At 42.6% G+C, this 26832-nt stretch overlaps 1 long non-coding RNA gene across 1 annotated transcript; it reads right to left on the minus strand.

The window, feature by feature from the left end:
- Window positions 1-320: 320 nt before the first annotated feature.
- On the minus strand, window positions 321-20231 carry LOC309865640. The gene is made up of 2 exons (XR_014312216.1): window positions 20095-20231; window positions 321-666 (listed from the first exon to the last, which is right to left on the minus strand). It is a non-coding gene; the product is annotated as an uncharacterized lncRNA (long non-coding RNA).
- Window positions 20232-26832: the final 6601 nt, after the last annotated feature.

The raw sequence follows: 26832 nt of genomic DNA on the forward strand, positions 1-26832 counted from the left end.
CAAACAATTGATAAGCTCACTGCAAATCATTCTTATATTTTTATAAAACCAAACTTTTTAAATATCAATATTGGCCAATGTTCCCTCAACCTAGCTCTGGCTAACAGATATACCTGGGAGTAAATTAAACATTGTAAGAGTGGTGGACATTTGCTCCTACAAATTAGTCTAAATCAAGGAAGACTTCAGGGTAATCACTTAGCAACTAATAAAACAACCCCTTGGGTATTATTATCCTTTACTTTTCACTGTTGACTAATGAATTTGAAACATAATCAAACTAGAGCAACCTTAAATGAATAAAAACTAAAACAAAAAAATGTATTCCAAAAAGTTTAGTTCTTTTATTAATGAAATTGGTAATTTCTTCAAGTTTCTGGTGGGGTTGGTGGGGTAATCAACTGAAAGGTTTCTAAAAACTCTGCCCTTTTAATAAATATGAAGGAGAGAGAAAGTGTGTATGTGTGTGTGTGTGTGTGTAGGACTTGTGAATTTCAGGTTTACCAAGTTTGTGGAAAGGTTGACAAAATCTGCATAATCCTTGTTGATGAGCTCGACCATGGCTATTTTAAGAAGTTTATTGTAGAGTTCCAGATCTCCTCTTAGTTCCTCCAGCTGGACACGCTTCCTACAGTCAGACACAAAGTGATCGACGTTGAAATCTTCCTGAAAATCAAACCAGAAAGAAAAAATGATTGCACTGATACCACATTTTACATAGAAAAATAAGATCAGAGAAAGAATAAGAGGCCGTATTACTGCAGGGGAACACACACAGGACATCAGGGGGTCTGCTCACTTCCTAAGATTATGGGAAAGGGGGCCCCTCACCAAGACCATTCTCTCCTGTTGCCTAACTCTACAGGCATTTTATTTCTTTTAATTATACATTTCAAAGAGGCTCTTCTCAAAATAGAAACAGCTTTTTCTTCTTAATTTTAACACAGTGATTCACATCCTTCCAGACTTTGTTTTGGTCTCTTTACTTTTTTTTTTTTTTTAAGATTTTATTTATTTGAGAGAGAGAGACAGAGAGAACAAGTGGGAGGAGGGGCAGAGGGAGAAGCCGGCTCTCTGCTGAGCTGGGAGCCTGATGCCAGGGTTCATTCCAAGACCCTGAAATCAAGATCTCAACCGAAGGCAGACGCTTAACTGACTGAGCCACCCAGGTGCCATAGGCTTTCTCTTTAAAATATAAATTACTTTTGGGGTGCCTGGCTGGTTCAGTGGTTATGGGTTCAAGCCCACATTGGGCTTTCTGCTCAGCAGGGAGCCTGCTTCCCTGTCTCTCTCTCTGCCTGCCTCTCTGCCTACTTGTGATCTCTGTCTAATAAATAAATAATTTTTAAAAAAATAAAATATCAATTACTTTTTAAAGAAACTGACATATAATGGACACATGTTAGTTTCAGGCGTACAACATAAAAATTCCATATTTTTATCTGTTGTGAAATGATCACCCTAAGACTAGTTAACATGCATCACCAAACATACACATTTTTTTCTTGTGCTAAGAACTATTAAGCTTTAGCAACTTTAAATATATAATAATATACAGCACCTGGGTAGCTCAGTGAGTTAAGGCCTCTGCCTTCGGCTCAGGTCATGATTCCAGGGACCTTGGATCGAGCCCCACATCAGGGTCTCTCCTCAGCAGGGAGCCTGTTTCCTCCTCTCTCTCTGCCTGCCTCTCTTCCTACTTGTGATCTCTGTCAAATAAATAAATAAAATCTTAAAATATGTATATATATATATATATATATATATATATATATATATATTATACTATGCAGCCATCAAAAGAAATGAAATCTTGCCATGTGCAATGACGTGGATGGAACTAGAAGGTATGCTGAGTGAAATAATCAGAGAAAGACAATTATCATACAATCTCCCTGATATGAGGAATTTGAGAGGCAAAGTGGGGGGTGTGGGGGTAGGGAAGGAAAAATGAAACAAGATTGGATTCGGAGGGGGGCACCTGGGTGGCTCAGTGGGTTAAAGCCTCTGCCTTCGGCTCAGGTCATGATCACAGGGTCCTGGAATCGAGGCCACATCGGGCTCTCTGCTCAACGGGGATCCTGCTTCCTCCTCTCTCTCTGCCTGCCTCTCTGCCTACTTGTGATTTCTGTCTGTCCAATAAATAAATTAAATCTTAAAAAAAATATTGGATTGGGAGGGAGACAAACCATAAGAGACTCTTAATCTCACAAAACAAACTGAGGGTTGCTGGGGGGAGGGGTGTATGGAGAGGGTCGTGGGGTTGTGGACATTGGGGAAGGTATGTACTACGGTGAGTGCTGGGAAGTGTGTAAGCCTGACAATTCACAGACCTGTAACCCTGGGGCTAATAATACATATTTCTAATAAAAAATAATAAAATTAATATACAATAATACACAGTATTATTTACTACAGTCACTATGATGTACATTACATCCCCAAGGCTTATCTTATTAACTGGAAGTTTATACCACTGGACCCCTTCATCTATTTCCTCCACAACCTCGCCTCTGGCAACCACCAATCCGTTCTCTATGACTTCATTTTGTTTTGTTTTTTAGATTCCACATGTGAGGGAGATCATACAGTATTTCTCTTTCTCTGTCTGACTTATTTCACTCAGCACAATATCCTCAAGGTCCATCCATGTTGTTGCAAATGGCAAGACTTCCTTCTTTTTATGGTTAATATTCCATCATATACACACACATTGTCTTTATCCATTCACCCCATTGGTGGACACTTTAGTTATTTCCAAGTCTTGGTTGTTGTAAATACTGTGATACTCACTACCGTGAGTGTGAGTCTTGCTGGCTGCTTGAGCCAGGTGATCTAGAGGTATACCTGGGTAGCAACTGCAAACCTCGGGGCATCATACGAGCATTCAAGCTCCTTTCCAGGAGATACCAGAAAGCAGAAGCGAGGCAGAGGGACAGCGCAAAGATGGTACCCATCAGCTCCATCTTTGGAGAATACCTTACTAGGCTCCCAGATCCACGTTAAATTAGATGCCTGCCCCTCAGGGCTTTAAGATAAGCAAATGAGCCTCTTTCACAGAAATCTGATCCCATTTCAGTCTGCTGCTTCTGTGCTGAGTTCCAGGGTGGGTCAGTCTACTGCGGGACTGCTTTAAGAACTGTTTCTCAGTTTGCTATAGCCTTGTGGGTCTCATGGGTGCAAGCTCTGATGGCTTCCAAAGCTGGATGTTTTGGGGTCTTGTCTCTTAGATGTACGTCTTGGAAGTTGGGGTGCCAGAAGTGGGGCTCAAACCCTTTGCTCCTCAGGGAGAAGCCTGGGGTTTTGAGTACCCTCCCAATCCCAGGTCACTGTACCAGGGGTGGGGTTTATGGCAAGACTGATTCTTACTTCAACATAGGTTTTTTTCCTTACTCACCTAATGTGTAGGAGTCACTCAGCTCGTTGTAGGGTTTTTTCCACAGGAAATTTTTCCATATGGAGCTATAGATTCAGTGTGTATTTCATAGAAGTGATGAGATCAAGATCCTCCCATGCCACCATCTTGAATGGAAACCCCAGACCTTATCTATGTATGTGTGTACACACACATATGTGTGTACACACACACACACACACACACACAAATATTCATGCTCTTCTAAACTATTTCCCATCTAGGGGCACCTGGGTGGCTCAGTGGGTTAAGCCTCTGCCTTCGGCTCAGGTCATATCTCAGGGTCCTGAGATCAAGCCTCACATCAGGCTCTCTGCTCAGCTGGAGCTTACTTTCCCCCCTCTCTCTGCCTGTCTCTCTGCCTCCTTGTGACCTCTCTCTCTCTCTCTCAAATAAATAAATAAAATCTTAAAAAAAGAATAAAAAATAAAAAATTAAAACCCATTCTATTAAAAAAAATTTCCCATCTAAAAATATAACTTGAATGTCTTTACATAAAACACATACATTTCTATTAATATTTTATGTGCATGCTGAGTGTCCCATTGAACAGATGTTCCAAATCTTTCATAACCTATTTCCAAGTATTGGTCTCACAGGATTAGCTATCCTGTGTTTCCCCTCTACAATACTGTGATACCCTGGTAGGCTTATATGCTTAGAGGCAATAAATTACTATCTAATTCCCCTGTGACTCTGCTACTCCATGACCTGTTTAGTCAGCAAGAATCAAATGTGATGGGGCGCCTGGGTGGCTCAGTGGATTAAGCCGCTGCCTTTGGCTCAGGTCATGATCTCAGGGTCCTGGGATCGGGTCCCACATCGAGCTCTCTGCTCGGCAGGGAGCTTGCTTCCTTCTCTCTCTCTCTCTCTGGCTGCCTCTCTGTCTACTTGTGATTTCTCTCTGTCAAATAAATAAATCTTAAAAAAAAAAAAAGAATCAAATGTGATGATTCCCAAACTAGTTAAGGACACCTACACTTACTTTTCATTAAACACTATGTAAACCAACAAAATATGACTGCAAAAAAAATCACTGTTCTTTTGAAAACTAACACAGCTACTTTGGAAAGATTTGATACAAAGAAATCAATAAGAAAATTTTTGCTAAGTTAGGTATGGGTGAGATGACCAAGTACCAGGCAGGGAGGGAGTGATCACAGGATTCTCACTCAATTCAGTTAAAGAAACTGAAACTGAATGCAAAAAAAGACAACATAGAAAACTTTTTTTAAAGATTCTTTTTATTTATTTGAGACACAGACAGACAGTATGAGCAGGGAAAGGGGCAATGGGAGGAGATTCCCTGCTGAACAGGGGGCCCAATGTGGGACTCCATCCCAGGACCCCGAGGTCATGACCTGAACCGAAGGTAGATGCCTAACCTATTGAGCAACCCAAGTGCTGTGATAACTCAGAAATCTAATCTGCAGGCCAGTTTCCAGAGAAAAGACCTGGCACTGTTTCAATGGAGAATAAATGTACATATATTTTTTCCAAATAAAATGCTAAAAACTGTATGTACCATTCCCTAAGAATACTTGTTTAAACTGACTTTTTTAGTTAATCAACCAAAGACTGACCCTGCTAGTGTCGGAGAGAAGGACTTCATACCAAACCGTAATTTCACAGTCATCTACAGAAAGCCACCTGCTCCTTACACTGGTGACCAAATTAGCCTGGACCTTTCTCTCCTGAGACAATTTCAGACCTTACATCATAGTTATGTAGTACATCACGGGAGGGGGTCTTGGTTCATAATCCTGGCCATCCTACTCATCAACTGTATACCTTTAGGTCGATCACTTTCCCTGCCTCAGTTACACATTGTTGAAGTTCTTGAACTTCATGATGGCATTCTAAATTGTATAACTGGGGTGCCTATGTGGTTAAGCATCTGCCTTTGGCTCAGGTCATGATCCCAGTCTCTTGGGTTTGAGTTCCACATCAGGCGCTCTGCTGAGCAAGGAGCCTGCTTCTCCCTCTGTCCCTTCCTCCTGCTCCTGCACTCTCTCACTCTCAAATAAAATCTTAAATAAATAAATAAATAAATAAATCATATAACTTAGCCTCAGTGAACAAATGCTATTAGGTAATATTAGTACTCAACTTACCATTTATGCATTTGTTCTCAGATAAACAAAAGTTGCATAACACATGACTAAATAACTCGGAACATCTGTGAATACTGGGTTAGGCAGCGTTTGCTGTGAAAAGCAAACCCAAACTCACAGTGCCATAATAGAGACCCATTTCACTTAACCAAGAATGGTTTTACTACTTTAGGAATGGTTTTACTTTATAGTGTAGATTCCCCAAGTATTCAAAAAGAAAGTATTTACAACCCATACATTTATTGTCAACTGATTTTTCACAAGGATGCCAAGACCATTTAATGGGGAGGGGGGGGGAAACAGTCTTTTCGAGTGCCTACTACTGGGACAAGTGAATATCTACATGCAAAAGAATGAACTTAGAACAGCAACGTCACACATACACAAAAATATAACTCAAAATGGATCAAAGATTTAAATGTAAGAGTCAAAACTGTAACACTCAGAGAAAACAGGTGAAAATCTGTATGACTTTGGATCGGGAAAAGCTTTCTTAGACATGATACACAAAGCAATAAGAAATATTAGATAAGCTGAACTTGATCAAAATAAAAACTTTCGTGTGTCAAAGGACACTACGGAGAACGTGAAAAGACAACCCACAGAATGGGAGAGAGTATCTGCAAATCATTTGTCTGACAAGGATCTAATAACCAGAATATGCAAATATACTCTTAGAACTCAACAACAAAAAGACAAATAACCTAATTTAAAAACAAGCCAAAGACTTTTGAATAGACATTTCTCCAAAGATGATACACAGACGGTCAAGAGCACATGTCGGGATGTTCGACATCCTTAGTCATTGGGGAAATGCGAATCAAAAGCACATGCAGATGCCACGTCACACCCACTAGGACAACTATGGTAAAATAAGAAAAAGAAAAAGAAAAAAAAAGAAGAAGAAAAGTGCTGGCAAGAAGGCGGAGAAGCTGGAACCCTCCTGTATTGTCGGTGAGAATGTAAAACAGTGTGGCTAAGGCAGCAAACAGCTCGGTAGCTCCTCAAGAAGTTACACACGTACAATTACCCAGCAGTTCTACGTCTAGGGGTATGACACCGACAGAACTGACAACAGATGTTCCTGCCACAACCTGTACATGAATGTGCACAGCAGCGCTGCTCGTAACAGCCAAAAGAGTATATACCCAACGTCCATCAACTGATGAATGGATACATAAAATGTGGAAGAGCCTCTTACACAACCATAAAAAGGAATAAACTGTTACATGCTACAACACGAGTGAAGTCTGAAAACATTCTACTCTCAGGTTAAAGGAAGCCAGACACAAAAGGTCACGTGTTATACAATTCCACTGATATGAGATGTTCCAGAAAAGGCAAATCCATAAAAACAGAAAGTAGATTCATGATTGCCAGGGAATAAGGGGGAGGGGGGGAGAATTGGAAGTAAGAGGTTTATTTTTCGGGTGATGGAAGCATTCTGGAATTAGACAGAAGTGACGTATGTACCATATACACAGTAAATATACTAAAAACCAGAGAAGAGTACGCTTTAAAATGGCAACTATTATGCTTTGTGAATTATATTTTGATGAAAAATGAAACAACTTAAATATCAACAAGCTAAATGCTAGGATACATTAAAAAAAATCCAAAGTAACACTAATCACAGGAACAATGGCGTAGCTACATGAATTTCAGACAAAGCAGATTTCAGAGAAGGAAAATTATCAGGCATAAAGAGCAGCATTACATAATGATAAAGAAATCGACTGACCAAGAAGACACAATTATCCTTAAGGTATGTGTGCCTGATCAACACAGGTAAGACACAACCTAACAGAACTGCAGGGAGAAATAAACAATTCCATTATCACAGCTGGTGACTTCAACACTTCTTCATCATTAATGGGCCGATCCAGCAGCAGGGCAACAAGGATTTGACAGATGTGGACATTCAGTCCAGACATGGCACACTTAACACCACCATCAATTACCGTACAACAGATGTACACAGACTATTTTGCCCAGTAATAGTGCAACACACATTCTTCTTAAGCTCATATGGAACACTCATCAAGACAGAATAATTCTGGGCCACAAAACACAACAAATTTTTAAAAATAAAAATTATACCAAGTATGTTCTCAGACCGCAATGGAATTAAAAATCAGTAACAGAAGATAGTTGAAGAAGTCCAAAATACATGGAGATTAAATGACACACTTCTAAATGACAGGAGACCAGTCTCAACAAAATACAATGTAGCAAAATGTGTGGAATGCTGCTTAAAGGGAAAATACAGTACTGAATGCAAATATTAGAAAAAAAAAGATTAAAGTCAATAATCTAAGCTTCCATTTTAGGCAACAACAACAAAATCAAATCTAAAGTAAGGAGGGGCTCCTGGGTGGTTCAGTTGGTTAATCATCTGCCTTTGGCTCAGGACATGGTCCTAGGGTCCTGGGACAGAGCCCTGCATCAGAGCTTCCTGCTCAGGGAGGCTGCTTCTCCATCTCCCATTCCTCCTGCCTGTATTCCCTCTCTCACTGACTCTCTCTGTGTCGAATAAAATCATTAAAAAAAACCCTAAAGGAAGTAGAAAAAAAAATAAAAATTAGAGCAGAAATCAATGTAATTAAAACCAGGATTTTTTTTTTAAATCAATAAACCCCAAGTCTGTTTCTTTGAAAACATCAATAAAACAGATAGACCCTTAGCCAGTCAAACAAAGAAAAAAAGGTAGAAGACATAAATTACTAATATCAGATGAAAGAAGGGAGGGCTACTGCTAACAATCCCAATCACTGTAAATTCAACCAAACATTTATGGAATACTACACAATTCTCTAAAATCTCTTCCAGAAAGTAAAACTAGAAGGAGTACTTCCTAAATCATTCTAGGAGATCATTATTACCTTGACACCAAAACCAATACTACAAGAAAAGAAACTATAAACTAGTATCTCTCATGAACACAGACACAAAAATCTTCAACAAAAATTAGCAAATAAAAGCAAACACTATATTAAAAAATTATACACCAGGGTCATGTAGGATTTATTCCAGGTATGCAACATTAGAAAATGTTCAACATTAGAAAATCAATGTGATCCATCATATCAACAGAAAGAAAATCACATGATCATATCAATGAAGGGAGGAAAAAAAACATTTAACAAAATCCACACCTCTTCATTATTAACCCTCAGGAAACTAAGAATAGGAGGACTTCCTCAACTTGATAAAGAATGTTTCCAAAAATCCACAGCTAACATGATATTAATACTGAGAAAATAGAAGACAGGGAATCAAGGCAAGGATGTCCCTCCTACTACTACTATTCAATACTATACTGGAAGGCCAAACTAATGAAATAAGGTAAGAAAAGGAAACAAAAGGTATACAACCTGGGAAAGAATAAAACTTTGTTCACAGATGACATGACTGTCTACAGAAAATACAAAGACTTCACACCCCACACCCTCCTGAAACTAGTCAAGTGATTATAGCAAGTCTGCACAATACACAGTTAAAATACAGAAGTCAATTGCTTTCCAATGATGTATCAGACAAAGGGCCAGTATTCAAAATTTATAAAGAATTTATCAAACTCAACATCCAAAAACAAAAAAATCCAGTCAAGAAATGGACAGAAGACATGAACAGACCAAAGAAGACATCCAAATGGCCAACAGACACATGAAAAAGGGCTCCACATCACTCAGCATCAGGGAAATACAAATCAAAACCACAATGAGACACCACCTTACATCAGTCAAAATGGCTAAAATTAACAAGTCAGGAAACAACAGATGTTGGCGAAGATGTGGAGAAAGGGGAATCCTCCTACACTGTTGGTGGGAATGCAACTCTGGAAAACAGTATGGAGGCTCATCAAAAAGTTAAAAATGTAACAACCCAACGACTTAGCAATTGCCCTATTAGATGTTTATCCAAAGTACACAAAGTGATTTGAAGGGGCAAAAGCACCCCGATGTTTATAGTCAAACTATTGAAAGAGCCCAAATGTCCATCAACAGATGAATGGATAAAGAAGATGTGGTATACATACACACACACACACACACACACACACACACACACACACACACATTACTCAGCCATCAAAAAGAACAAAATCTTGCCATTTGCAAGGACATGGATGGAACTAGAGGAAGACAAATACCATAGAGTTTCAGTCACATGTGGAACTTAAGAAACAACAGATGAATATAGGAGAAGGGAAGGAAAAATAGAAACAGACAGGGAGGCAAATCACAAGAGACTTAACTACAGGAAACAAACTGAGGGTTACTGGAGAGGGAAAAGTTGGGGTAACTGCGTGAGGGGTATTAAGGAGGGCACTTGTTGGGATGAGCTCTGGGTGTTGTATGCAACCAATGAATCACGAAATTCTAACCATGAAACTAAAAGTACACTGTATGTTAACGAGATTGAATTTTAATTAAAAAATTTAAAAAGTCAATTGCTTTCGTATATACCAGCAATGTACAAGTGGAATTTGAAGTTAAAAACACAAGACCATTTACATTAGCATACCAAAAAAATTAATACTTAGGTGCAAATCTAACAAAATATGCACAAGATCTATATGAGAAAAAGTATAAAATTCTGATGAAAGATAACAAGCAAGGTAAGATGTGAAGTGGAAAGAAAGTCCACAATCTTGGGTAAGAACACTCAATACTGTTAAGAGGTCAGTTCTTCCCAAACTGATCGACAGACTCAATGCAATCCCAATCAAAATGCCAGGAAGTTATTCTGTGGATACCAACATGTTGACTCTAAAATTTGGATGGAAAACTGGAAAACCAAGAGTCCCAGAGTAGTCAACAAAATATTAAAGAGCGGGGAAAAAAAGGAAATTGAGGATTGCCACCACCCAATCTCAAGACTTACTATTAAAGCTATAGTGATTAAGACAGAAGGTGCCTGGCAAAAGAGACAGGTGCTTGGAACAGAGTGGAGAGCCCAGAACAACATCCACACACACAGGCAAAGGCAACTCAATGGCAAGGACAGTCTTCAACAAATGGAACCAAACAATGGGACATTGATAAGAAAAAACAAACAAATGAAAAGAATAAAAACAAACTTTTCACACCTTTCACAAAACCTAAACGTAAAATGCAAAACTTCTTAAAGATGACATAAGAAAAAATGTAGGGATCCTTGGATTTGGCAATGACTTTTCAGATATAAAACCAAAAGCATGATCTACGAAAGAAAAAAATTGATGAGAGGGACTTTGTTAAAATTAAACTTCTCTGTAAAAGACACTGTTAAGAGAATGAAAAGACGGGACAACTGGGTGGCTCAGTTGGTTAAGCAGCTGCCTTTGGCTCAGGTCATGATCCCAGTGTCCTGGGATCGAGACCCACATTGGGATCCTTGCTCCGCAGGGATCCTGCTTCACCCTCTGACTCTGCCTTCCACTCTGTCTGCCTGTGCTCACTCTCGCTCGCTCTTTCTCTGACAAATAAATAAATAAAATCTTTAAAAAAAAAAAAGAGAGAGATGAAAAGACCAGTCACAGAGTAGAGAAAATATCTGCAAAACACAGCCATGGTAAAGGACTTAAAATAAGAAATATAATATAAAGATGTCTTAGTACCAACAAGAAATCAAACCTAATTTAAAAATGTGAAAAGAGCGGTGGCTGGGAACCCCAGTCAGTTAAGCATCTGCCTTTAGCTCAGGTCCTGGGACTGAAATCCACACTGGGCCCCCGGCTCAGCGAGGAGCCTGCTTTTTTCCCTCTCCTGCTGCCTGCTGCTACCTCTCCGTATGCTTGTGCTGTTAATAAATTAATAGAATCTTTAAAAACGAAAAAAAAAAAGGATCTGAAAAGATGCTCAACTTTGTATGTCATTAAGAAATTGCAAATAAAATCCAAAGCACTAGTAATACCAAATGCTAGCAAGGATGTGGGACAACCAAACTCTCATTCACTGTTTGGTCAGAATGCAAAATGGGAGGCACTGTGTGAGACAGCTTGGCAGTTTCTCACAGAACTAAACACATTCTCACTATAAGATCAGTAATTGTGCTCCTTTGTATTTACCCAAAAGAGCTTAAAACTAGTGTCCACACAAAAACCTGCACACGGATATTTACAGCAGCTTTATTCTCTGAAGTGCCAAAACTTGGAAGCAATCCAATCTCCTTCAGTAGGTGAACAGGTACACTGTGCCACACCCACACAACGGATTATTCGACAATTAAAAGATGAATTATTAAGCCACAAGACTTCGAAGAACCTTAAATGCATATTGCTAAGTGAAGGACCAGTCTCAAAGGCTAAATACTATATGATTCCAACTCTATGGCATTCTGGAAAAGGTAAAAATTAACCAACATTTTTATTTTTATTTATTGTTTAGGTCATCTCTATACCCAATGTGGTGGCTAGAACTCACAACCCTGAGATCAAGAGTCAGATGCCCTAGCAACTAAGCCAGCCAGGTGCCTCTAAAAAGGTAAAACTCTAGACAGTAAAAAGATCCCGGGCTGAGGGGTGAGCAAGGAGGGTGCAGAGAGAGGAGAAGAAACAAATAGATGAGGTACAGGGTTTTTCAAGGCAATGAAACTAGGCTGTAAGATACCAACAGTAGGTAAATAACATTATACATTTGTCAAGACCCACAGAACTATAGAAAGAGGAGTGAACCCTAATGTAAACCATGGATTTTAATTAATACTGTATCAATGCTGGTTCATCAGTTGTAACACATGTACCACAACAATGTAATCCATTAATAATAGGAGATAGTGAAGTTAGAAGAAAAATATCTTCTCTTTGTACTCAGGGGCATTTCCTATCTGAACCCAGTTAAAGTACAAATCCCCCAAAAGGCCAGAAGTTGGGAGATCACAAGAGGTGTTGGAACACAGGAAAATAAATGAGCAAACCAGACAAGCTGCAGGTAATTAAGAACCATTAACCATGAGAGAAGCAGTGACTTCACTCAAAATTAAAACCAAGTAGAGTTTAAAAGTTTAGCTACTTTACTAACTAGCTGCAATCAGGGATGGCAAACAAAGACTAATTCAAAGTAACCTGGGAATTAATCATTTAAAACTTACCAATAATCTGAAATTAGTAGCTTTAATGCTATGAAAATTACATGGAATTTGGAAAGATTGAAGTTCTCTAAGCTGCCAAGAAGTAAAACACTCCTTCCCAGATACATGGACTTATAAAATCACTATATACTATCTCCACGAGAAGCAGAATCCCCCAGAACCATCACTCTGTAATGATGAGAAGTACTAAGAGGGCATATGAAATTTATGAAACATGTCCCATTTCATCGAGACAAAAAACCAAAATAGTTAAGCACTAATCTGCACACTACATAGGGGTTGAAAGACATAGAAAGTTTGTGTGAGCTCACGTATGTGTGTGTTTCCAACCATTCTTGAAAACAATGGACAACAGAGATGAATAAATGTCCCTGTATATCCCATAAATATTCCTCAAATATTTATCATGCAACTCCAGCTCTGCTCTAAGACCTGGGGACACAGTCATGAAAAGAAAAGACAAGGTCTCTGCTTTTAAGGAGCAGATATTCTAATGCAGAAATGAGAAAATAAATATGTAGACAAACATTATATTAATGAACAGTGATCAAATAGTGATTAATGAATAGTGATCACAGCTAAAAAGAAAACAGGACACAGTAAAGGTTGAGTGACAAATGGGATGTATTTTAACTTGGATGAACCAGGAAATATAGAACAATGAGTTGAGATCCAAGTGACACAAAAGAGCTAGCCACCGGAAGTGTGGGAAGAGTGTTCCCGCCCAAGGTATCAGCATGTATACAAAAATGTCCTTGGAGCTCTTCCCTCCAGCCCCTGCTCTCAAATCTCTGACCCAGCTAGGTGGGGACATAATCTAGGACTTGTGTCTCCCAAAACTCATTCTAAATCTTTGTTCGGTGACTAAATTATTCAAGCTTGAAAATTAAAAACATATGCTAACAAGATCTTCCCACCATCTACAGAGAGATCATCTTAAAAGCATCATGAAATAGTAACACTAAAATTCTAAAAAACTTCTGTTCTAACATTTTAATCAATTTTATATCAAACTCCTTTCTTGAATTTATATACCCATTTGACATATTTATGAAGAGACAAAAAAAAAAAACAACAAACCCTACATTCCGTAAATGTATTTATCCATCTAACAAATATTTGAGTACCTAATTACACTCTGTTCCAGCTGATTTCTTCTCTTTATCTCTTTTTTCCCCTCAATTTAACACCAATCATAATCTATGCAGGCTTTTAGTTCGCTTTTCAAAATTAATTTCTTGAGCTATTTAAAAGGATTATCCAGTGCTAGAGTTCTCAACACTGGTCACACATTAGAATCACTTAAGGAACTTTTTTTTTTTAAGATTTTATTTATTTATTTGACATAGAGAGAGAGGTCACAAGTAGGCAGAGAGGGAGGGAATCATGCTCCATGCTGAGCAGAGTGTCCCATGCAGGGCTCGACCCCAGGACCCTGAGACCATGACCTGAGCTGAAGGCAGAAGCTTAAACCTCTGAGCCACTAAGGCACCCCCTCACCTGAGGAACTTAAAAACAAAAAGCCCAAAGGGCACCTGGCTTGTTCAGTCACTGGAGCGTGCAGGTCTTGATCTCAGGGTTGTGAGTTCAAGTCCCATGTTGGGTATAGAGATTACTTAAAAAAAAAAAAAAAGAAAGAAAGAGCCCAAGCCCCAGTTTGTGATTAATTTGTTTAAATGTTTCAAGAAATGTGATGCTAAATGTTGTAAGACTAGTTAAATAACAAAAAGATATATTTACATAATACTTCTTGCTCTCAAATTTTGAACAAAGAACTTACTAATAATCAATAACTTAGTAGGCCAACATTTTATTTAAATAAGTTTTATGGTACTACAAAGAGTGAATTAGAAAATCAAAAGCAAGGAGAAATGGGCATGATGTGAACATGGGGAAGCAAGAGAAAGCAAGAAACTATGTGACCAGGAAGCGAATGCTTAGCTCTGAGATCCTTCTCTGAGAGAAGGACAGATTAAAACCTAACAAGAAAGAAAAGAAGGATCCCATGCACTCAAGGAAAGAGAAGTCCCCCAACATCCCTCCTGCTTTTTCCAATATAAACACACAGCTGGGCCGACTTACCACATCCTGGTTGGTACCGACTTTATCAACTTTTCTATTTAAGCCAAACTTGACCAGTCAATGATGGATGGGCTGTGTGCCAAGTTTACCAGTTGTACAACTGACTGTGTAATGGCTGAAACTGAGAAACCGGGGTGAAAGTATCAAGAGGCTCTAAGGATTGCAAAAGAGCCAAGATTCAAATGATTACCACGTACACACAAGACAAACTATGCAGATGACTGCTCAGTATGGAAGTACTTCAGAGTGTTACACTGTGGCATCAGCTGACCCAGACCCAGAAGATTGCTGGAGTTCCCATCATGGACATCTCTAACCATATAGACGACACTGAGCAAATGCCAGATGATGATGGAGCCCCTCACTCCTATGTCTTAATAGAGTTCCTCAGCTCTCCTTTACCAACTTTTCCTGTTGCCAGTTCATACAAGCAATTCTCCTTACCCAGTTCCTCTGTTCTGAGCTATGGCTAAAGACACTCACTTTTTTATGTTTTGAAACTGATTATCTTGTACCATTTTACTTTTTGTTGCATCTTTTTATAAATCAGATGACCGCTCACAAGACAAAAAAAAAAAAAAAAAAAAAAAGGAATGGAAAGGAAAGATCAAAAAAAAGGACAACAACAACAAAAAAACAGTTCTTTTTTGCCGGGAACCCTTCTTACAAGTGCCAATCAGATAAACTTTATCTGATGTTACATCGTCACAACTCCTCTATCATCAGGGAAAGTAGTTCACATAAGAAAATTTCTCTATAAAATGAGTTCCAGGCTTACATCCCATATTTGGCTAATTAGAATTTCATTACGATGTCTGTCTCACACTGATGCGGAAGAGAATGGAATCTTGTCATCAAGACGTGACATCGAACTAAGAACCCACAGGGTAAGCACTCAGATCCTGTGATATGAAGTCGGCTCCTGGGGATGGGCGACCCTGGGCAACAGTGGCTGACCTGTGGGCCTGCGGCTATCTGCCGTCTGTCACTCTTCCCTCTTCCTCCTCTGTCAGCTGCTATCTCCAGCTGCTGTCAACAAAGTCCACCTCAAACAGCCATCACTTCCCTCTGGTCCCATTTACCATAGCTAAGCTCCAGGCCAGGCATCCAGATCACCAGCCCTGTGGGAACTTCTTCTAAGGTAAGAGGTGGCCCTATTGGTGAAATGCAGGTGCCAAGGCATGCGGACATTGTGCCATCTTCTGCGCTATTCTTAATGTTCTGATCGTCCCACTTCCCTCAGTTCCCACCTGTGGCCTCTGGAAAGGAACATATTACAGTAGGATTTCCAAGGACTGATGCGTGGGGGTCAGGAGATCTGGCCTGTGATTGGCCCCAACTAGCTGTGTGGCTTTAAAGGAAGTCATCACCCCTCAGGCCTCAGTTTCCTTATCTGCAAGCCAGGATGGACTAGAGTCTTTTCAGAGGAGCCGGCAAAGATCACATAGATAAGCACCACCTCATTATACTAACAAGCAAACAGAAGGCCGGAGGCGAGTGATTTGCCCCAAGACAGACATAAGCAGGCAGAGAGCAGAGCCGAGGATGGGACCCACATCTGCAGGTCACAGCTAATCAGCCAGCACAGTACAAACAGATCTGAGCAGCTGCTCATTCTTCCCCTTTTCCGTTTTGTCCATCAGAATGCATGCTCCCTGCAAACAAGGACACACAGGACCTGCTTCCTGCCTCAAAATTCCCAGTTCACCCAATTAGAACAGGGAGGAGCCTCAAGGACTTACCCCCCGACTCCCACACACGGTTCTTTTACCTATGGAACATGAGGGTACATACATTCACCGTCCAGAGGGCTCCTGCCTTCACTTCTCATGGAAAAGGTCATCATGTGCCTACCCGGGGTGCCAACGAAGCCACAGGTTCCAGAGAGGAACTGACACAGAGAAGTTCAAAGGAGGCAGATGGCTCATTGCAGAAACAAACTGTCTACCAAGGAAAACTACCCCATGGGGGACTGATTCTCTTTGAAATACGTTCGAGTGCGTGGGAAAATGGTTTTTCAAGAGCTGGTGGACTGACCAGTCACCTGGTACATACAAGATCACATCCGCATTCTGACAAGAGTGGCTCGCCTGCAGTGTAGACCAGGGGCCAGAAAGACAAGGAAGGCACATGGAGACTGGGTGAGAAGCTTCTACGGTGTGATGGCAAGGGCGCACTGCAAAGGTACGAGAAGAGATGGAAAGAAGTATATGGACTCAAGAGGTTTAGTAAGCGAAATCCACAGGACTTGGTGTAACAGACTAGATTTTGGAAAGGTGACAGAGTAGGAGTTGACTTCTGGTTTCCCGACTCCAGGCTAAACGGATGAAGTGTTTACCGAGAGAGGCAATAGAATAAGAAAGGTGGTTTTCCGTGGAGGAGGTGCTCATGAATTCCGTCTTGAACCTGATGAGTCTGAGGGGCCACAGACACATCCGAGAAGAAAGATCAGCAAGTCCGATACACAGAACTGGTGCTCAGGAAGCGTGTGGACCAGAGACAGGAATCTGCCTTACCTGCTGATAGGTGGTCATGAAGCTGCACAAAAGGTCATCTAGGGAAAGAAAGGAACACGGGGCTGAGCCCATAATCAGCATTCAGTGGCTACCAGGAGCATGACTTTGCACAGGAGACACATCAGAGAGGTAGAAGAAAGACAGGAAGCAATGCAGAGCATTTGGTCTACTGCGATGTCGAGTAAGGAGACAGAGAAAGGTCAGGTGCGCTGACTTAGAAACAGTTTTGGTAAGAACTCTTTAGTGGAACGACAGGGCCTGAAGGGTGGAAGGTGGGAAAGTCAAGTCAACCCCTGAGCACTGGCTGTGATGCGCGACAGTGACAGGCCAATACCTAGAGGTGGGGCAGTCAAGTGGGAGAGGATCAAACAGGAGCGCGTGATGGGAAGGAGTGCAGGGGAGAGGATCCTTGCAGGCTCCTGGAAGGGCGGGAGGGCATGGACTCCGAGCCGGAGTGGAGATTGAACCCGAGGAGGAAGGAGAGCCCCTCCCCGTACCAGGCGAGGAGGAGAAGGGGACAAATACAAGAATGGGATCATGGTCAGCAGGATGGAAGAGGTCCCGTGGGATGGCTGCTAATTTTTCTGTACGACTGGAGATGAAAGAGGAAGGCTACTTGTGATGTCAATAGCACACCCATGTAAATGGTCTAATTTATCTGTTATGCCACTTTCTCCCCCTACTACCAATACCTTATGTCCTGCTCATCTATTAGTTGGCTGTCAACCCAAAGGATTTTCGGATTTCTAAGCCGACAAAGTATGATGTTGCCAGTGCCTCTGCCCCAGGTGACCCTTCCCCATCTGCCATTCCTGCACTTTGATCACCTACCTCTTTTGCATACCTTTCCCCTTCTATTTCTTATTAGATCTCATAAACATGACTTTTTAAGTAGTCTCCTGCCACCAGTCAGCTCGAACTCAACAGATATGACCATGCAACTTCCTGCTGTAAACCTGACTGCAGCTCTACCATGAAGACTGCATCAACGTGGACCCCTCAATGTATGCAGTGTCCAAGGTGCAACCCGCAGCCCCACCCCATCTCCCTTTCTACCATCCCAGTCTCATTCCAAAATGTGCCAAACAAGACACCTATGTAGAAATACAACCCCGACAGCAAGCTCTCCGCTCATTTCTGCCTCGGAACTGTAACTTAACAAAACATCTCTCTGATGGAAACAGAAATTGCAAATAACCTTTATCTCCAGCTCCCACATAGAAGATCAATACCACTTTACACAGAACAGCTGTTCCATGTATTTTCCTTCTATGTATGAAGGGGTCATGTTCATTAACACTACAAATTGTACATTATATTCAGAAATTTCAGAGCTTTGAAAGAATATGGAATTGCTGGCATTCTAGCCACTTTCCCAGTTTTCTCTCTTCCTACCTCTAAGTCCTACTTTAGAACTGCTATTTTGAGATTTCTATTTTCCGAAGCTGCTTTGACCAAAGGCATTCTGTCCGCTCAGAGTGAAAAAGATGGCAGGGCTAGGAAGTGTTAGAAAATGCTAGTGTTAGGCCCAAAGAAAGCCCGACGAAGTCCAAAGACAGACAAGCTAAAGAGACTTCCGTGCTTTGAGATTCTTTAAGTCTATGTGTGTGCCTTTTCTTCTTCCAATGACCTCTCTCCTCATCACGTGTCCTTCATTAACAAAAGGTTTCTGGATCAGAGAATTCACTCTGTGCTCTCCTTCAGACACTCCATTCACTTTACACCTTTTATTACAGTGGCTTAACATCACCATACAAGAACAAGAGTACAATATACCTTCGTCTAGACATCCCTACATATTAAAAATGATATGGCCACACCGCAGAGGATCCAGACATAAGGACTTTTAAAGCCAGAGTTTGAGAGATGTGATCTGAATGCAAGTATCAAAAAGGAACTAGCTGGTTAACCCAAAAAAGAAAAAAACATATTATGACTTGAAGCCATAAAAAAGTAAGAAATTCAAACTCTTCAGAATTTTAGGTACCTACAGAGCCAAAACTTTTTAACACTGAAACCAGCTACTAAATCCCAATCCTTAGAAATTAAACATATACGTTTTGATAGTTTAAGTACAGACCCAGAGGGATACAGAAAACAGATAAAGCTCCTCCTGGCTCTGATTCAAACCTTGGGACATTTTCAAGGCTATGTCTGATGAACCTTTCCTGTCAGTAAAGTCTTTTCAGTTTAAATTTCTATTCTGTAAGTTTATGTCCTACAGTTATCTGCTGCCAGCTTCAGGCTGACTTCACCAAGAGAAGTAGGGAAACATTAGAAAAGGAGCTTGGTATGCTTTGTAGTACCGGACCAGAACCAGTAAGGACAGTACAGTCTTTCAGATTTCTCATTCTGAGCTTAAGACGAAAGTCAGGCATAAACGTTAGCTTAAGTGCCTTTTTGACCCGATTCCTGGTAAGTACGTGTGTTCAGAGATGTGTTCAACGCACAGTCGCTGAGCTTCTGGGCACAAGGCACTGGGAGGCTTCTGTCAGGCTGGGGGAGCGGCGGTCTGACTGTGCCGCACGGTACCAGAGGCGGGTCCTACGGGTCCGGGGCTTTTATGTTTAGCTCAAAACCACTTGCCCTGAACTTTCAGGCCTTTTCCTTCAATGTGCACGATTTCACAGGAGTGCTTTCTCCAGGTTGCACCTAGCCCACCCGAGGCCAAGAGACTCACTGCGAAGTGCAGTGAGGTCCCTGCCGAGGACCCGTCCGGGGCGGGGACGGCCCAGGAAGCCCGCAGGAGAAGCCCGAGGAGAGGCCCCGGAGGGCCAAGGAGGGCAGGCCACCCACGTCCCAGCTCCGGGGAGCAGAGCCCAGGCGCGCACCTTCATGAACACGTCCTTGTCGAAGCAGAGCCTGTCCGGCCCCTTGGGCAGGTTCATCCTACTTCTCTCCATCCCGCCGGCCGCCGCCTCTCAGCACCGACACTCGAGCGAGGAGGAAAGGTAGGAGGCTGCACTCCCCGACACTACCGGTGAAGCCACGGCTTTTCCACCGAACAGAAGGCACTGCTTCCTCCAACATGGCAGCGTCTGCGCCCCGGCCAATGAAAGAGGACTCCGCAGGCCCGCCTCCGCCTGCCTCCGCCAAGAGTGGGGTGCGGACCGCTAACGCCGAGCCAGCAGGTGATGCGGCCCCCATGCGGTGGCGGGCGACACTACAACCTCGAGTAAGTTTCTGCGGAGCAGCCCCGCCGCTGGTGATGCGGGGTGAGCGGGAGAGGGGAGGGCGGGTAGGGTCAGGGGCGCTCCCTCCCCACCTCGCCCTTTCCCTCGGAAAATCGGCCTGCGAGCCTCTTCCAGGACCTTCTCCCGAGATTGTCCCGCGGGAAGCATAGCTGTGGCGGGATGCTGGCCCTTTACTTCTGCGGCCGGTTGTCCAGAGTGGGGGGCGCGTCCCGGTGTCAGGCCTCTGGTCCCCTTGCGCCATCGCTGCAGCCGACTGGGCGCGGAGTCCTCTGTGGGAACCCGGCTTCCGCCCTTAGCCCCCGCACCCACCCGCGAGCGTGGCTTCTCCCCCGCCGAGCTTGGCTCCAGCGATCAGTAGGGAGGAATGTGGTCAGCTGGCAGCCTCAGGTCCTCTGGGCAGCTCCCAGCTCCACTTCGGCTCAGCTGCTGGGAGGCCACAAGTTTGGGTTCTCAGAGCTCTTAAAGAATCACCTCGCTACTGGCCGACAAAACGCAGCCGACAAGTAGATGTGGGAGCATGTTTATGTCCAGTCCGCTCTAGAATGGGCGGAATCGTGTGTTTGGCTAGCATTGGTTCAATCGCCACACCTGCCCCCCCTCCTCCTGCCGTCCACCCCACATTTATTTTGAGACTTTTCTTTCCTCTTCCCTTGCTCTTTCTCCCACTGTCCTCCCCGTTAGTGGGAATGTCATGGTCAAATGATGATTCATTTCTCTTTTTTTTCTCCGTGAGACTCTGACAGCTCAAACCACAGATCTCACGCGTGCCCTTCAGGCTGCAGCTTTGCTGTAATAGCCCAGGCCTGGGCTGCCCCTCCCAATGCTGTGATCTCCCAGAGATAGCACAAGCAGTCCTTAGAAAGGGATGGGACACAGCAAGACAACGGCTTACAGTGAGTCTTGCATTCGAGTCACTCCAAACGGGAAACTGGTCACTTTTTTTAAAACGTGAGTACAGGGATGCCTGGGTGGCTCAGTTGGTTAAGCAGCTGCCTTCGGCTCAGGTCATGATCCCAGCGTCCTCGGATGGAGTCCCACAAGGGCTCCTTGCTTGGCAGGGAGCCTGCTTCTCCCTCTGCCTCTGCCTGCCATTCTATCTGCCTGTGCTCGCTCTCCCCCTCCTCTGATAAATAAATAAAAAAAAATCTTTAAAACCTGAGTACAGAATCTGAAACAATACATTCCCTAGCAGTGGGCCTGGCAAGGCCTTGTTGAGGAAAACGTTCCCAGTCAATATCCAGAGACTATGACAGGTAGGATGAGAGCTGGAATCTTATTTGGAGAATCAGAATAAATTGCCAGGGGAACAACTATGAAATTGCATTCTATGCCCTGTTGTGGTCATTTGGATATAGGGAATGAAAGCCTCATTATTTGGTCTTTGTTTGTTTACTCTTATTATGAACATTCTCAAGCATACACCAAAATGTGTAGAGCAGAAGGATCCCGCCCCTTCCGAGTACTTATCACTCTGCTTCCCAAACTGTTTCATAGGCCCTCCTTCTACTGCCCCCGAAGTGCCTGTATTTTTGTTTTTGGGGAGGGGGGAGGTCTGGAATATATTTTAAAGTAAATCCCAAACATCACATCATTCCCTGCTCCCCAAATACCTTGGTTTACACATCAAAGAAGGAGGAGGAAGAGGTGGAGGAGGGGAAGACTGAGAAGGAGGAGGGATGAAGAAGAGAGATTTCCGCACAGGCCCACTATGCCAGAATCAATAGGTGTAATAAGCTATTCCGATTGGCTCTGAGAGGCATGACTTTTAGCCCAGGGCCACAGTACTAATAAGTGACAAGGGCAAATTCAGGCAGCACAAACAGCAAGGCCCACACTCATCACCAAGGCACCGAGAAGGGGGGCAAGGGTGCCAGACCGATGGAATAAAGTTGTCTGGGAACCCCACCTGCCCTAGAAGTCCAGATGAGCGAGTAGTTGAACTGTTTTTTACCTTCATTGTCATTCCTTTCTGAAATTATTGCCGGCCTTTGGTAAAGACATGAACCTGAGCTTGTGCAGCCTGGGGTACTGATCTTGGGGTTGCTGAAGAGAGTAGGTGCCAACAAAGAATGAAAATCCCTGCTGCCTGTTCTCCTTCCGAGAGTAAGGAGGGAACAGTCAAGAGCCCATACAGTGCACTGCCACTTGGAGCCCTGGCTGTGGCAGTGGCGTGGCCCACCAAAGCCAGGAGCAACAGGCAAGACCCCAGACCCCAAATGCTAATGGAACACCCTGGGGAGGATGAAGGAAAGGCAGAGAGTCAGCGGAAACCTTCCCAAAGTACATTTCCCTCAGTTTCGTCTGGGAGCTGCCATTCAGCTGGTACACACCCCTTCAGCCACACAAAGTTTGGTGACTAGCCTCTGGCCAGAACCTGCTGTGTGTCTCCCTACCCTAAACCCTTCCCAAGATCCCTACCATGGCCTCGTGATCCAGGCACTGGGCGTGTAACACTTGACTCTGCAGGGGTCCCCGGGCCAGCTTTTGGTTGGTTAGTTGTCCGCGCTGTTAAAGATTTGACTACTGTTACATGTTTGACTCTCGTCTTTGGTGATGGTACCTATTTCATAGGAAATAGAAGCTGGAATCCAGGAAACAGGCTGGAAGATTAAATTAAAAAGTGGATACAAAGCTTCTAATCAGAGCCAGACACAATCGGCGATCAACTATATCCCAGTCTCTCCCCTCTTCTCTGATACGTACTTTCCTTAATGAGGAATGAGACTTTAAGTTGACTTTTTTTTATCTTCAAGTCTCTCTCTCTCTCGATTCCCTAACTTCCCTCTCTTGCCTTCATTTCATCCTAGAACTTGTGCCCACGACTTCTTTTCTAAGTAAATATTAACCCCCTTTGACTCTGAATCTCTGGAAGATTCTCAGTTCCCTATTTTTGCTGGCACTGTGACAGGTCCTCATTTCTCCTTCCCACTCCTCTCTATTTATAGTTTTCACATTTTTTTGGCAGGTTGGCTACAGAACACTCAAAAATTGCAAAGAGAAATATTGTGTTCTGGAAATTCGTCCGAGCATTTTTTTCCAATATCGTCCTTATGCTCTTCTGATCCTCTCTTGAACTGTTGGACTAAAGCAGCTGACGCTTCCACCAGCAACCAGAGTCATCCTGTCCACTACTGTGGAAACAGAGGGTTTCCATTTGGAACTGCAGACTGAGCCTAAAGTCTGATGGCCCTTTGGTGCCAGGATAGCAGGTATGGGATGGGTGGGACATGGAGGACAAGCATCATGGTAGAGGTCTCCATTCGACCAGGAAAGCTCACAATGAGCCAACAGGTCCATTTCAACATCTTCTGTATTTTCCTTATAACCTGTTTCATTCCAGAGTGGATTTGAGATCATTTAATTTGATTCTTAAATATTTCCCATTCCAACCGGAAACAGACTCATTCTAGGGGCTCCCAAATTCTGCCTCATCTTCCTAATCAGTTAGTACCCCAAATTGGGTATGATAGTGCCAGAACATTCTTCCATGTGTATTTTATAACAGACTAGTATTTTATTAGTTTTTTTTTCAAACTAATAAGAATAAGGGTAACTTTTTTTTTTTAAAGCATAGGCAAAATCATGAAAGACATTGAAATGAACCTAAAAGATTATAGTGTCTTCCAAGGGAAAACACGTGTTGTCTCATGTAACCTTCTGGGATGACCAATTCTATGGGATATTCTGTGCCTTTCTTGTCTTTGAGCTATTTTGCAACTCTATAGATTGTACATAATTGATGTGGATGCAGATGATCTTGTCTAGCTATATGTAAATGAATTTTGTCCACTGGAAGTACAGTTGACCCCTTTTCCTTTGGTAGAAGGCAGTTTTGCATCCATTTGCATTCTATTTGCATATCTATTTGCATCTATCAAAGCAAATTCGTTTAAGTATTACTGATTGTATATGTGTCTGCCTGGAGATTTTTGCTTGAAATGGTGGTAACATCTTAGTAGTTCCCGAGCTAATGAATGAATTAAACAAAATCCCTTCAGGCATTCATCTCATATTTGTAAAATGGTCCTTATTTAATCTTTTCGAGAAAATGATACACTAGCAAACCATGACAAGATTCTAGTAAATGAGAAGTACAATGAAATCAAATCGAAATGAATTTTAGAATTACCTTTAATGTGGCCCATGCTATGCCAGAGGCAGAGAATGAATGAGTCTCAAAGCCATGGCTTCTGGCCTCCAGAAGTTACAATAATATGTGTCAACATTGGCATGCCTGAGAAATGCATGTGACTTTCCCATCAGGGTTTCCCCGGGGGTTCAGTTAACCTTTCTCTTCCAAGCTACCCTCTCTTGTAGTGATATCAACTGTGCCCTTGGTTTCAGCTCCCATTCCCTAGCCAACATCTCTCCCACTGATACATGACCATCTGTTTCTTTCCTACCCACCAGGCCCGTGTAACTGACTACCTACTCATGCTATTTCACTGATATCCCACCTGTGCCTCAAAACCCAGCATGTTCAAAACTTGATTCATCGTCATTTCTGAAAGAACGGCTTATCCTCTTTTGTTTTGTTTCTTTAGAAATGATTCTACCAATGCCAGCGGCATGCACCAGAAACCAGGAAGGAATCATATAGCTGAGCCAACCTGCTGTACTTTAAAACACTTGACCACAATTCTCCAGTGGATACTCAACTCTGGCTTCAAACTCCCTTGTCTCTTTGGTGAGTTTGCTTTCCCTCTAATGGATGACCGTTTCACACCTTCAAGACTTGCCTCAACAATCCCTACCCCTACCTCTTCTGAACTATGTCACCTCACTCCCAGCTCCTGTCGTAAGGATGAGGGAGCAGAAGGCAAGCTGAGGACAAAGCAGAAGCTGGCACCCTACACCCTCTCCCCATGCCATATGTGTAACATTCCTCATGCACTCCCGGCTGCCCTAAAGGAAAAACGATTCTTAACTGATAGAGATCCCAGTCTTGCAGGACAGGAGTTTCCCTCCATCTACAAATGTCCTAGCAACTTACAAGGAAGGAAGACGCTTTCTCATCAATAGCCTGACATCCAGACACCCATACCTCAGTTTCCGGAAGCCCTAACATCACCCTCCCCTCCATAAAATTGAGGGAGGCTAAGGGGGAGGGAAGTGTAATAAAACTGAATTTCTTCTAAGCCCAAAGCCCACTGACAAGGATGTGTGATAAGAGGAATGTAACATATCTCCAGGAAACTCCCAGCTGTCTTCATGCTTTCCCTCATTAGAGGCAAAAACAGCCTTGACTTGACAATAACCAGGTCTCCCTTATCCTGAAATTCTTCTTTAGCATATGACAGTCCTTCTGGACACCCCCTTTGTACTCACTTTCCTCAGCTCCCAGTCAACCATGCCTCTGTCTGAGCAGCTCTTTCTGACCCTGGGTCCTGTCCCTGTGTTTTAATAAAACCACCATTTGCACCTAAGACGTCTCAAGAATCCTTTCTTGGTCATCGGCTCTGGACCTCACCCCACCAAACCTCACCTGTGTTCCAAAACTTCATCACTAGTGTCACACTTCAAGAAAATAAAAGCCCCTTGTGCAGGAATTCTCTTATCTTACCACCACCCAATCAAATCTATACCTACATTTGTATCCATTTTTAATTTGTTTTTAGACATTTACTCAACAAATATTTAGTCAGTACCTACTGTGTGCTACACACTGCCCTGAGTGTTTGTAAATCTGTGGCGAACGACACAGAAAAGTCCCTGGCATCATGGAATTTACATGGTAATTGGAGAAATGTACAAGAAACACAGAAAGAGTTGAAGACAGAGCAGGTTTATTGAGAAGAGCAGACATCCCCAGCTGGGGTTTGTTCTTCCTTGTGCCTGGGATTTGTTCCCTCCAACCCTCTCCAGGACTCCACTCCCAGGGTCAATATCAAGTTCTTGTCCCAATGGATCCTTCCAGTCAGAAGACAAATGACCTTTTTCTTAAAAACAAAAGGAAAAAGCCCAAAACAAAGACTTCCTTTAACCTTCTACCTTCCTATAACAACCTCCATATTTCTCTCCCCACCTCATTCCCAGCATAGCTTGTAAAATATTTGTCTACACCTGTGGGTGTAAGGTACCGTGTCCCCAAGGGTAGCTGAAAAATCTCTATAAAGAATCCTTATGTGCAGATCATTTTAAGGGAGTCCATTTCCAGATCCAAACTCCATGTGTGCTCTGTAGGATAGGTGATATGCCCATTCTTGGGTCTGATATCAGGATACTCCTCTACTTCCTGAAAGATCAAGACACTCCTCTCAGATCTTATTAGAGTGTAGGTCTTGGGCTGATACCAAAGTTGAAATACCAGTTTTGTTTCAAATAATGCCCTTCTGTGGGCAGTCCTGGGGCTCCACCTTTAGAGCTTCCTCTCCTTATTAAGGGTAAAGGTTAACATCGGAAAGGGGATTAGGGCAGATGTTGGAAGTGCTCTGACA

This window comes from Mustela nivalis (assembly GCF_964662115.1).
Source record: "Mustela nivalis genome assembly, chromosome: 5".
Taxonomy (NCBI): domain Eukaryota; kingdom Metazoa; phylum Chordata; class Mammalia; order Carnivora; family Mustelidae; genus Mustela; species Mustela nivalis.